The following is an 11,314-nucleotide window of genomic DNA, read 5'->3' on the forward strand; positions in this document are numbered from 1 at the left end:
AATATAATTGTCACAGTCTGCATTCTTTGAATTTCATTTACCTCTGACTGATTTTCACAGAAGAATAATGGTAGGGAATGTGGAAGGCAGAAGGCATCCTATGTTTTGCAAGGGCAGGCCATAATGGAGGGCATGCTTTCATAGGGTCGCCAGGTCCCTAAAGCCAGGTCACTGTTCTTTCCCCACTGCCTCTCAAAAGACTTAATCTTGCTGGTTTGTGGCTGGCAGATGCCATTGTGTTGGAGTCCTGAATTTAATGGGTTAAGAACAGGGGTGCTTTTTCAACAGTTCTCAACTGGGAACTCCCAATCTGGAGAGGCCTGCCAGGTATGCACATATTTTCTGTGACACTTTCCTTCACAGTCAGCCTCTGCTTCTCAGCCAATAGGAGCTTCAGCTTGCCTTTGCTGCTCCAAAAATTACCTCCCCCCACCTCCGCATTCAGACCACATATTTAGAACACTTTTATTCCACTTTAAACAGTCAGTACTTTCCCAAAGAATCTTGGGTACTGTAGCTTGTCAAGGTACTGAGTGTCTTTACTGGACACCTATTCCTTACACCAAAAGGTACAGTTTCCAAAGATTCTGGGGAAGAGGAATTAACTGATAAACAATTCTGGGAATTGTAGCTCTCTGAGGTGAATAAGTGTTTTCTAGCAACTCTTAGCCCCAGAATTTTTTCGAATCAATAATGGCTAGAATGGAATAAAAGTATAACTGCAGTATATTCACTGGAATCAATGGGGAAAATTAGCCATGACTTCTTAAATTCTGCTTACTTCAGTTAGACTATTTTACGCATGATTCAGCACTGATCCAATGAGAGCACAATAAAAGATTCCTGGATATTTTGGAACCCCTACACTATGGATTCTGGACTTACGGAGGATCTCCCACACATGGAAAGTCAGTGGTTGCAGAGGCCGCAGAAAATTAAAAGAAACCAAACCGTGATTGTCAATCCAGCCTGCTGCTGGATTGATACTCGAGTTTCCTTTTTCTTTCTTCCATCTCTGTCCCTTTTCCTTTGTATGTCATGTTTTTAGATAGTAAGCCTATGGACAGGAACTGCTTTATTAATTTGACATAAGCCACTCTGGGAACTTTTTAATCTGGTAGTAGATGTTAATCTGTTTGGGTAGATTTGGACAACAAAACAAGCAATGGTGATCTGCCATGTCATCTATGTGGTATTTCAATGTGGTGCATTTGGTTCTGAAAAAACACAAAAAGACACATCAGTTTGTTCTATGGTTTCGCAGTACCCCAATTGCTTGTTGTGTCATCTGAACTAGAAAACACAGCTTGGTGTGGTACCACCTTAGTGTGATACAGAGGCCAGAACCATAGAGCCAGTGGTAGAGCCAGAGGCAAGAATCTGCTGAGCAGTGCGGCAGAAGGAACACCACAGCTAACCTGATTCCTCCTTGCCTCTTTGCATCTGCCAAAGGAAAGCTCCTCTTGTGCGCAAACAAGCCTCCAGTGGGCAACAAACGACCGGGTGGCAGTGCTCAGTTGGGGGCTGTGTGCTGCAGCAGACTCCCAGTTTCTCTTCTTTCTCACTCTGGCTTGCTAGGGTGGCATCTCCAACCCAGCACCAACTTTCAGTCCCCTCTGCAGCAGCAAGGAGGGTGCCTGACCGGTTCTTTGTCTCTCGGCTGAGCTTCAGGGCATGAATCCTGTTTGTGTAGCAGAGACTGCTTGAGAACCACAGTGAGTCAAAATCAGGATACAATTGGAGCTGCCAAAGTAAGCAGCTTTATTTCTCCCCACAGGACCACCTGGTGTGCCAACTTAGATGGAAGAAAATGGCAGGTGGCAGGAGAGTTACCATGATGAACCTAACATCTTTCAGGGCATTCCATGCAAAAACACCACACACAGTGGAAACTACATGGTATTGCTTGTCATGACATGTGAATCTGTCCACTGACTGACATTTGAGTCTCCACGGTTTAGGAAGGCATTTTTCTGCCCTGTTCAAGGATGCCAGGAATTGGAACTAGGATTTTTTTTGCATGCTGTACCACTAAGCATCAGCTTTTAGCTCACAAAAATAACAAGAAATGAGTTATGATGCTACTTTGCTCTGTAATCATCAAATAGCTGTTCATTTATTGCTGAGATTTTATAAATAAAACTTTTAAAAAATCCTTTTTCCCTTTAGCTTGACAAAAGCTATGTTCTGGATTCTTGCAATGGCAGCAGAAACATGATCTGGATCATTAGAGGAACTCAGCAATCCTACATCAATGACATCATCATAGATGACAATCCATCCCTAGGACTTAGCTTGATGCAGTTTTATTCATCCAGTACCTAGACAAATATTTGTCATCAAAAGAACCTTAAAGCTACCTTGATTTGCTAAATGGCCAGTCAGTTTGCCCAGCTGGTCCAAAAACACATGCAAAATAATAAATGCCATCTTGGTCAGCATGACTCCCTCCATCCCCTTTCAAGGACAGCTCTACGGTATTATCTCCCCAGCACACATTCCTCCTGCTATTACCTGGTAACCTCACTCAAGAGTGAGGATGAGACCTTCAAGAGGCTGATTATGGGGCAGGACCAGATTGCTATGGAGATACTTTGGGGGAAATTAGACACCATGAAAGCTTGTGGGGTGGGAGAGCATGCCATGGTTGTGTGAGCCCATGGGATGGAATTGGCCCCAAAGTTCATTGTGGGATCCATTTGTTGTGAAACAAACTGATTAGAGTAGGAACACTACCAACCATTTCTAAAAAGAGAGAAAAATAGATCTTTATATCTAGCAGAGTTCAGAATGGTAGAAAGGGAGACATAAGGAGGAATGTGAAGAACCTCAGCTAGCCACAGGTCAACAAATGACGGGAAAATTCTTTTCCAGCTCTGGATAGAACTGACACTTAACAGCAGCCTCCCAGGTTGAAGAGGGCAAGAGGAATCCTGGCAGCAAAAAAAGAACATGAATGCACCTTTAAAAAAGCCTTAGAGAACCAGCTGAAATTTTCACCTTTGGCTGTGCTCTAAGTGGAAAAACACATTTCAACCAGTCTAAATAAGTGGGACCATTCAAAACTGGCACCCCAAATGACGGGTGCTCTTTCCATTATCTGCACTGTTCTTCCTCCGGCTCATGAGGTGACTGTGAGAGGCCCTGTGAGGACAGTCCCACAGCAGCTGCAAGACCTTCCATCATACTGCTGTAAGTCACATGCTTAATGTACCTGAATTTTGGGATTCCAGTCATAGTAACCTTCTGAACCTGGATTCATTTCTTTCCCTCTTCACGTTTAGAAGCACTATCACAGTCAAACTACTAGTAATACAATTCTATGGGATAGCTGTAGCACAGTCCTTTGACTCAGGAGCTGCTGAAGGAACAGGTGATGGGTAGGTTCTGAAAAGGAGGGCAGCTGCTTTCAAGACAACTATGTCAAAGGAGGGTATCAATTGCATATACAAATGTGTATGTACAGGTGTAAATGTAGGAAAAATTGTTGTTACATAAATACAAGACATACCACCAGAGTGGAGAAAACTGATTAGCTGATCTCTGTGCCCGCTTGCTTACTGTGAACATGCAGGTTCAAGGCCTCTTCTGTTACCTTCATGGAGTTCATGTAAATTCTACTATCCACTTTTCAAGGAAAGGCTTGTTTTCTGTCAGCTCTCCAAAACAGAGGACTGTCCTCTAAGCTATATACCCCCTGGCTATCCTAGGAGGAGACTAAAGAGAGACAGCGGAAAGATTCTGAGATCTGAGAAAAAGAGGAGAAAAGATTCAAAAGGAATATGTTAGAAGAGATTTTGAAAGGAGAGGAGGACTGAAGAGTCAATGTGAAAGAGTAGAAACATAAGGATCATCAGAAGCTGGAGATGACTTGACAACATATTTACAACAACAAATATGATACAACAGCCATCTCCTTAATAAAAAAATGCCTAAGTTGACTAATTAACTGAAGGTATTACATAGCCAATATTTCTTTTAACCGTACATTTTGGCAATGCCCAATAATTGCTTCATTTTGGGAGGTGGTTCTTACACAGAAAAACTTTGCACTGGCATTCTTACAAGTTACCGATATATGTCGCCTCTTAATTTAGCTGTTTCCTGGAAGTTAACACCTGATGAGTGCAAATGAATTTTCTGTGCTATTTTGTAAGCTAAAAGACTGATATTGCAGTATTGGAAGGATAAATGCTAACTTCCTATATTGCAATGAATGAGAACCTAATGAAGCTGTGAGCAGCTGAATGCGTGCTATATAAATGCCACCTGGATATTTGGTCTGCCTTTGTTGAAACTAATGTCTAATTCCTAGAAAGCTGTATCTATATTCATACATGCATTATCTGCATGTAATAAAACTGATATATTCAAACCAGTGAAGTTACTTTTTTTCTTATCCTCTTAATGGTTTTTTTTCTTGAACTTTTATAATAAAGAATTAATTTAAAAAACAGCAACACTGCATGGGAAAATCCATGAACATGGCCAAGATCTTTTGGGAGGAAGCTCAAGGTAGAAATGAACAGGTGGATGTATAGGGGTAGGTCCAGGTAATTAAGAATGCCATTTCAGAAGATGGGATTACCTCTCCAATTCATTCAATTTGCCGAAAGTATACTATTGCACAAATAAGGAGGAGCTTTAGAAACTGTTAATTCTTTTGGATGTTAGAGTGTCCTGTTGGATAGAAGCTCATTATGAGAGGCACACTAACATGCTAATGTCAGTAGTCTATTTCCAAGAGTGATGTCTCTAATTGCTCAGACCTTTTTACGATTATTGTCTGATTGAGTTAGAGTTCTTTTATGCAGATAAAAAGGATTTTGGAGGAAATCATCTCTCAGCTACATGATTTTAAGTCTGGAGGGCATTTCCAATGAGATTAATGATGTCGCCAGTAATACATGAAAACTTTTGCATAAATGAGATTATATAGTCTGCAGAAACCTGCCAAGTGGCATTCATTCTGAGTAAATATCTTTAATTAAAAGTTTTGAGGTATTTTTATTCCTGAACTAATGAGTTCTGCTGCAATTCCCCTTAGGAATTAATTTACCTGATTAATTCTTATTCATTTCTAAGATATGGCTATTTAAATCTTATTCAGAATTGGCACCTCATTAAGCTGATTCATCAGAAAAAAGTCATGTTACAATATTGATGTGTTGTTGATATTAATATAATATTGTTCAATTCTGTAAAGATTATCTAGAGGTTTTTGTTCCTTAAAATACAATACAATACAAAACAAAGGGCACAGTGCACCACCAACTTCTCCTGTGGAAGCTCTCCTTAACTAATAGTGTGGATTAGAGCAAATCCCATTAATTTCAAATGTGATGTGATAAACTATACCTTCCTATCTGCCTGCCTACCTACCCATACTATTTAAATTCCATGATGAAGAACCAAAGGTGTTCTTCATACAGGGGGATATACTGTAAATTCAGGTGATTCAGGTGAGTTTTTATAAATTAATACTTGGATAAGTTCTCCCTGAACTATATGGCTTACAATGCATTCCAAATAAAACAACACAGATAACAGGTATTTAGGAGGGCCAAAGAGGCATAAATGTCTTCATCCAGATCTTAAATGTTGTATCTGCCACCCTGAATTGGATTTTTCTGGGCTGTGGCAAATGTCAGAGAATATGGTTGCTGCAGCGGACAGAAGTTAGTCCCTCAAAGGGACGACACTCTCACCTGGGTTCACTAGAGATGTCTTGCAGTTTGGGCTCCTGTTGGTAGATGCAAAAGATGTAGATGAATCAAAGGTGTTTAAGGTCTTCCCTACTCAATGAACATTCCAACTACAGAAGATAATTACTCAAAGAATCTGCTGAAGTTCTACTTTCTGCTGATATTTTATTACTCACTCGCCTTTGTCTTCTGATTCTTATAAAAGTTCAACAATGTTGCCAAGAAGAATGAAAAAAGATATTCATATTTAGCTACACTGAAACTTCAGATATTAAGGGGAACATATTACAGACATATTTAGAGAAACTATCACCTGATTAAGATTCCAACTTTTTTTTACATTAGCAAGAATAAATTATAACTGAAGGTGAAAATTTCATTATGGGCCATGTATAACCTTGTCTTAAGTAGGTAAACAAATTTCCAGTGCATGCTGGAAGAAATGGCAAAGAGAAACCAATGTAGTTTTACAAATGCTTACTCATTTGTTAGCTGGTTTCATTGGAATGTTTGCTACTGTATACATGCTTTCCTCTTCCAAAAATAAACACTAGCTTTAGTAATTACATTTAAGTAGTAGCATATTACATACACAATCTAGTACTATGAGGAACTAAAACCAGATTTGAAGATTGGGTTGATGGGTGCCACCTTCTGGGTTAAGATGGAATTAGCATACCTAATAACCTGTGTAACATCCCAGGATCTACATACAATGAAAAAATTGCCCACAGTTTCACTTAAAAGGAACATTAATCAAACAACAAGAAATAAGTGATAGTCTGTACATATATATTTTTTAAAAACTTGTATGTACATTTTTGTGCATAATACTACATCTGACTGCAAACAGGAAAGCTCTCTTTAAAAGACAATGCCAGCTCTATTACGGAGTCTGGCAATGGTTTTTTATTGTTATTATTTGCATAGCAATGTTAATGTGCCTAGGCCTTCATAGATAATAAGACAATGGCAAATTCCTGTTCTGAAGAGCTTCCTATGAAAAGCATAACAGAAAACATAACTGAGGAAGGTAGCAGAAGATAATGCAAGGGTAAGCAACTAGACATCTACTTCTGTTTCATTGACAATGCTAAAGCCTTTGATTGTGTGGATCACAACAAATTGTGGCAAGCTCCTAAAGAGATGGGAGTACCGGACCATCTTATTTGTCTCTTGAGAAATGTCTATGCAGGTCAAGCAGCAACAGTGAGAACTGGACATGATTAGTTCAATATTGGGAAAGGAGTGTGCCAAGGCTGTATATTGTAGCCCTGCCTATTTAAATTATATGCAGAGCACATCATGTGCAAGGCCAGGTTAGATGAATCACAAGTTGGAATTAAGATTACTGGGAGAAATATCAACAACCTCAGATATGCAAGTGATACCACTCTAATGGGAGAAAGTGAAGAGGAACTAAAGAGCCTCTTGATTCGGGTGAAAGAGTGCAAAAGTTATTTTGTTTTTCGGCGCCAGGCTAAGACCTTTTTATTTAAAACTTATTTTAATTGCTAAATTATTGACTTAATTAGGATTTTAAAATTTTTAGCCGAGAATGCACTGGGGGTTAAATTATTTTTTTCTTTTAAATTGTTATATTATTATTATTTATGTATGTTTTTATGTATTCTTTGTGAGCCGCCCCGAGGCTTTGTTGCGATGGGGGCGGCATAGAAATGTTTTAAATAAATTAAATAAATGAAGTTGGCTTGAAACTCAACATTAAGAAAACTAAGATCATGGCATCTGGTCCTATCATTTCCTGGCAAATAGATGGGGAAGAAATGGAGGTAGTGACCGAGTTTATTTTCCTGGGATGGAAGATCACACCGCAGACGGTGACTGCAGCCAGGAAATTAAAAGATGCTTGCTCCTTGGGAGGAAAGCTATGGCAAATCTAGACAGCAAACAAGAATATAACAACACACAATGATTAACCCAACCCCAAACTGGCAATTAAAAGACTGAAGTTTAAAACTGCATGACTAGTAACATTGTCAGAAACTGCGCTTACTAACTCGTAGCCTCCATGCACTCACACTTTTCCTTGGTCTTTCAGACCCAAATCCAAACGGGGAGGATAGAGTGCCTGGGACCAGCAAAGATGTCCCATGTTGACCTGGTGTTATATTACCTTATAAAGCACTGGGGCCTTACTGCTTTGCTGAAAAACCATCCTGTGAGTTGACCCTTACCTGTTTGTTGATTAGATCAGCAGCTAGCAAGAAATGGCATGATCACATTATCACTACATTGTGTAGCTATGTAAGAAGGGGTGCTGTGTGGTCAGTGTGATATGAGATAAATGATTTGCGGGCAGAGCTTTGAATAAAAAGGAGAAGGCCAAGATGTTGACTGTGGAAGGTCGGAAAGTAAAATCTTGCAATAGTCAGGATGGGCATCACCAGAGTATGAACTATTCTGTTAATGGTTTTAAAGTATTTTAAAGACTTTTAAAATTCTAATGAAGGGGAAAATAGGCAAAAGCACAGTTTGCAATGTTAAACAGGAAGAGGCATGCTTTGGTGACAGACTGGGAGTATGGGAGAGGAAGGAGTCAAGTCCATATACATGGGTTCATGCATTCCTAACAGGAAGATGATTACATTGTTACAGAGCAAGTTAGGAAAGAAGGTTCTGGGAAGAAAGGTGAGCAGCTTGTCTTGAACACACGACATGCGAGTCCTCCATGTATGAATTAGGGCTGAGTAACTTTGCTCAGTTTATTTCTTTCTCCTTGAGCTTTCCATTAGAACAATTTTTAAACATTTACGTGAGTTTGTATTAAAAATATTCCCCAAACAGAAAAGCTTTCCCTTTCCAGCCCCACTTGTAAATGAGAAGGGTCTAGGGCTAATAAAAAAATGATAAAGGCTTGCTAGAGAAAGTGAAGTCCTAATGGCAGAAATGGGGTGATGATAGTTGGATCTTGTTACAGGCCAAACTTGTTCCCCCCCCCCCGTTCCCCCCTTTAATCATCCAAATAAGACTCCCAGAGTGACTTACAAAAATAATTACTAAAACAGCCCTGCCCTCTGGCTTGCAGTCTAAAAAAACACAGGACATAATGGGCAACTTTGCATGTCACACACACACTAAGCAACCCTGAGGGGAAGCCACAGTGGACAGGTGGCTTGTCACTTCCAATGACTCATCAGATGCCTGGGGCTTTTCTCCTTCTCAGTCTTGTATGCCTTTGTCAGCACGTGCCTTTGCTGCATTTGCACCCTCTCTGTAACTGGTCCAGTGGGCTTGCTGCCTGATGAAGTAAGCAGCCCTTTCTGCTGCATCAGTTCACTGAATGGATCTAATTTTACAAGTCCCCTTTTCCAGGATGCTCTTGTAAAGAAGGAGACGGCAGGGGGTGGCCTGTCTCTCACTCATTACAGATGCTTGAGAGAGAGAGAGAGAGATTGCATTTACACCACTTTGAAAGAGACAAAATGGTCTCAGTTCTACTTTGTGTGTAAAACGGGTTGTTGTTATTGATAGTAACAGTGATACTTTTTAATGTGAATAACTTTAGACAAGCAAGCTCCAATTAAAATACAAAATATCCTAAGCACCCTTGTGTGTATTTGGTTGGGCTAACCATATGAGAAGACTGGTTATTGCATAAAACCTTTCTCAATACAGTCTGTAAAGTTACTTGAAACCTGTGAGTGTGTGCTCGCACATGTGTGCAAGCGTGCTGCTGCCCTTTCCTCCTAGGTATCCAGTGGGCACTGAAAGACATTAAAGAAATCCTTTACACACACTACAGAAAACAAACACCTTTCCCAGGATTTCAAGCAGTACACATTAATCACTGATAAAATCATTTTAAAAATCTCCATTAGTAGATCTGCCATTCATCATTATTGCATAAACAGACCCTACACTGGGACTAACTATAGATAGAGCCATCATTGATTTCTACAGGTTCTTGACACTGGCAGACCCGCTTCCTTCCATCATACATGAATTAGAGCAGCATCAATAATTTACAAGTAAATAAATAATGCTTATATACTGCAGTCACGGCAACAGAAATCTTTTATACTATGTCAGAGGTCAGCAGCTTGTGATGTACCTCTCAGAAAATATTAATAAGGTTGCAAATCTATAAAGCATATTCTTGCTTTGGAACATTTCTGTGGTCCTTTAAGAAGATATTAATATACAACCAATACTGTTTCATTACACATCTTTATTAGGTTAATGGAGAACAATGTCTTCCATACTCATCATCATGTCAATAACTACATTGCCTTCCTTAAAAAGAGTATTTTGCAATAAGAGATTTTAGTGTAATTTATTGCAGGTTCACATGGCCCTATAGAGAGAGTAAGAATGAAAATATCTAAGGCTTAATTGTGAGTTTGGCAAGAAGTTTGTGAGACTGTTTTACAAGCATGGGTTGTAACCCGTCTTGTATGAGCTATGCTGCAGTATACACCACTGCATGGAGCTTGGCAATGCAGTGTTCAAAAACAACCCAAATTCTCAGCACACCAGTTCGGTATTCTATAACTTGACTTGACCCCTTAGGCAGAGTCCAAGGGGCCATAGAATATTTCAGATATCTGGCTCCAAGGTCAGACTCAGTGCTCCAACCTTGGAGGTGGGAATCAGAGCTTTGACCTCTCCTCACACTGCAGTGAGAGTGGGGACTGGAGTGAGTGAACTTGGGAGAGGATTAAAAAGGGGGTGTTTGGTGTGCAGCAAGTGGAGGAGACAGGGAAGCCAGGATGCAAACTCTTCCGAGGCTTTTACAACCTCCTTCCCTCCCACTATAGGCAAAAAGCCCATCTATGCAAAAATTCAGGATGTAGGACAGGGAGGCAAAGATCAACTCTACTGTTCCACCTGTCCTGCATTGTAAGGCAGTGCAATCCTATGAATGTTTGGATAGAAAAAAGTTGTACCACTCCCAGTTTTATGCTGCTAGCAATGTTTCCAGGGAAAGGCTGGGTGTATAGGACATTTTCTGTCTAAACATGCATAGCAGTGTGCCCTAAGAGGCTTATCAGTAAAGAAGGAAAAAGAACTTCATTATGGTCAGGGTTACATGAATTACTCACAGGATGATATATGCTCAACCTTTGGAAAAAATACAGTAATTTGGGCCCAGATAATGCAAATTAAGACTCAAGAAAATTTGCCTCTTATAACTTGCATAAAGTATACAAATTAAGCATATTGGAACAAATATGTGAGTAATGGGGAGCTGCAAGAATTTAGAGGATAAAACTCTGCTACCTGGAAATCCTTCAAGGATGTTTCACTGGAGACCAAGGCCAAGATCAACCATGCTATTGTAATCCTGATGAGTATGTTTGGGTGTGAAAGCTGGACAATAAAGAAACTGGTAGAAAGAAAATAGATGCATTTGACACATGGAGGAGAGATTTGGGGATATCCTGGACTGACAGAAAGACAAATAGGTAGGTTCTAGATCAAATCTAGCCAGAGTTTTCCCTGGAAAGAAAAATGACAGAACTGAGGCTGTCATACTTTGGGCACATCATGAGAAGGTAAAACTCCCTGAGGAAGGCAGTCATGCTAGGGAATGTTGAAGGCAAAAGAAGCGATCTTGAATAGGACATTTTGGAAGGCTTTCATAC

The sequence above is a fragment of the Varanus komodoensis genome, unplaced genomic scaffold, assembly GCF_004798865.1.
Source record: "Varanus komodoensis strain SLA01 unplaced genomic scaffold, ASM479886v1 scaffold28, whole genome shotgun sequence".
Classification (NCBI taxonomy): domain Eukaryota; kingdom Metazoa; phylum Chordata; class Lepidosauria; order Squamata; family Varanidae; genus Varanus; species Varanus komodoensis.